Source organism: Wasmannia auropunctata, unplaced genomic scaffold, assembly GCF_000956235.1.
Source record: "Wasmannia auropunctata unplaced genomic scaffold, wasmannia.A_1.0 LD336092.1, whole genome shotgun sequence".
In the NCBI taxonomy this organism is placed as follows: Eukaryota; Metazoa; Arthropoda; class Insecta; order Hymenoptera; family Formicidae; genus Wasmannia; species Wasmannia auropunctata.
The window spans coordinates 2,273,330-2,275,473 of record NW_012026798.1 but is presented as its reverse complement, the minus strand read 5'-3'; the positions used below and the strand labels follow the sequence as shown (position 1 = coordinate 2,275,473).

At 38.2% G+C, this 2,144-nt stretch overlaps 2 long non-coding RNA genes across 5 annotated transcripts; one reads left to right on the top strand and one right to left on the bottom strand.

The window, feature by feature from the left end:
• Positions 1–497, top strand: LOC105462997. Its single transcript, XR_976140.1, has 2 exons — positions 1–98; positions 166–497. It is a non-coding gene; the product is annotated as an uncharacterized LOC105462997 (long non-coding RNA).
• Position 498: 1 nt separating this feature from the next.
• Positions 499–1,704, bottom strand: LOC105462998. Of its 4 annotated transcripts, none has more exons than XR_976143.1 (3): positions 979–1,568; positions 701–902; positions 499–615 (listed from the first exon to the last, which is right to left on the bottom strand). It is a non-coding gene; the product is annotated as an uncharacterized LOC105462998 (long non-coding RNA). The 4 variants fall into 4 exon arrangements; XR_976144.1 differs by having other exon boundaries at positions 717–902; XR_976142.1 differs by lacking the exon at positions 499–615 and adding an exon at positions 1,605–1,704 and having other exon boundaries at positions 654–902; positions 979–1,410.
• Between the last annotated feature and the right edge of the window lie 440 nt (positions 1,705–2,144).

The following is a 2,144-nucleotide window of genomic DNA, read 5'->3' as shown; positions in this document are numbered from 1 at the left end:
AGTGAGCGAGGTATCAATTCAAGAATTTTGAGGGCCGATATACTAATCAGGGTAATAAATATGCATAAAGATACTGCCATGGCATTAAACATGATTGCGTAAGTATTCTCATTTCTTAATTATAATTATTGTATTTCATTATAACAAACCACTTTGTCTTTACAGGAACATGAATCCTCCGCAATTTGAACAAGAAAATCTTCACTAAAAAATAACAAATGTTTACGTTCGACTACTTTCCTGCTTCTTCGAGTATCGTTCTCTGGGGACTTCAATTGCACGATATCCAGCGGTATGGAAAACGGAAAGCTTACGACCTTGTCTATGTTCATCTGCAGCAGCAAATCGTCCACTGGTTTCCTCTGGCTGTACTCCTTGTACACGTCGTACACGACCGACGAGTATTTAAAATCTTTATACGTGTAAATTGCGGGATGAGTGTCGAGATGTAGCAAAATTTATATTTACTTTAAAATAAACTATTATTCTTATTCATACTTAGTCTCATTTCCAAGTTATTTAATTCTTGTTTATAATAAGTTGATAACGATACGTTTTAGACAATCGTGCATTTGAACATTTTGAAATCCTTCGTTTTCCATGTTAATCTATAAGCTGAAAAATTCGTGTGTCCATCGTGTGAAACAGGTCTATCCTTTCAATTAATTTTATTACAGAGATTAATAGTCAAAAGAATCACAATTAATTTATTATACTGTATATTTATTCTGGCTTGTTTGTGTCCGGGTAGAAGGGAATAAAGAGGTAAGACCCATAATGGCTGCGCGTTCGTCAGTCTCATGAAATCAATCACATCTTCATCCTCCAAGCTGTTGTCGCCGTCGTCGTACTGCGCGTTGATCAAATCTTCGTGCGTGTCATCGGTAGGATTTATTGAATAACTAAACATAAATATATTTTATAAATTTTAGAAAAACACATGGAACAGTAAAAGAATTGCAGTACGGATACACATACTCGTCGAGATTAATAGTTGGAAGTATGATCTGCTTCTTTTGCCTCTGTTTATTACGGCGCAACGCTTCCTCGGCGTCTTTTTCGTCCTGTTCTTTATCCGGTGCTTCTGAGGTTCCACTTTTCTCGGAGTTTACCACTTTAACTTGGGGCTGTTTTTTAATTCTCTTCAACGGAAACGCTTTGCGTAATTTACGCACAACCGTATGCACCTCTTGCTAACCTGCGACAAATAAATCGTTAAAATTATGAAGAATTGACTGGAATAAGCTCTTGACTTCCAATTATAACCTCCCTTTTTCCCCCATTGTTAAGGACTGATAAACTATTTCAATTCAACTTTGGATTTTAATGAAAATACAATCATTAGGCTCTCTCTCGTTCCTTCATCCCAAGAAAACCAAAGTCTTGAAAAATTAAAATAATCGCTCGACACTGAAAAAAAAACAGTCGACGTTTCTAGGTTAGATTCCTTCGAACGAAACGTGAGCGTACTCTTTCGATTAGGTTAGGCTTGTCGCGATAATTGAATTAAGCCGCTGATTCAAGTTAAAGATTTGAATTTATAATTGGCCAGAAAATGTATAATATTTATGCTTGTTTTCTATATTAATAAAGAAAATAATTACACTGTCGGTTTAATGTCTGTCATTAGCACACAGTTAATTGTTAATAACTGAATAATTGATTCTAATTACGGATGCGTTCCTTTTCGACGCTCATGCGCTGTAAGTTTCGCGGGCCATAGAGTGGGTAACCCACTCTACACTAGATGGGACGCGAGCGAGCGAGCGAGCGAGAGACGAACTATTGCCAGAGAGGATCCTCTCTGCTATTGCTGCTTTTGGTGAGTTTTGAACGGCGTCCTACAGACGTAGACGGTGGCATTCTCGATCTCCCTAAAAACTTCCACGTTACATAGGTATTTCTCGACTTTGCCGGATGGCAATCCAGTAATAACTAGAAGATCGTAGCGACACACCTGCGTAAATATTGCTATAATGCATGCATATTTTATTTGTATACATTTTTTAATCGCGACAGGCGCCGCAGCATGACGTCTCTTTGAAGGCGGATCGGGCATACGGTGCGAGAAGTGACAGATTAAAATCGGAGAAAGTTTGTACTTTGCGCGCGCGTTCAAAGAATTAACGCGGCGTGTACCCCCC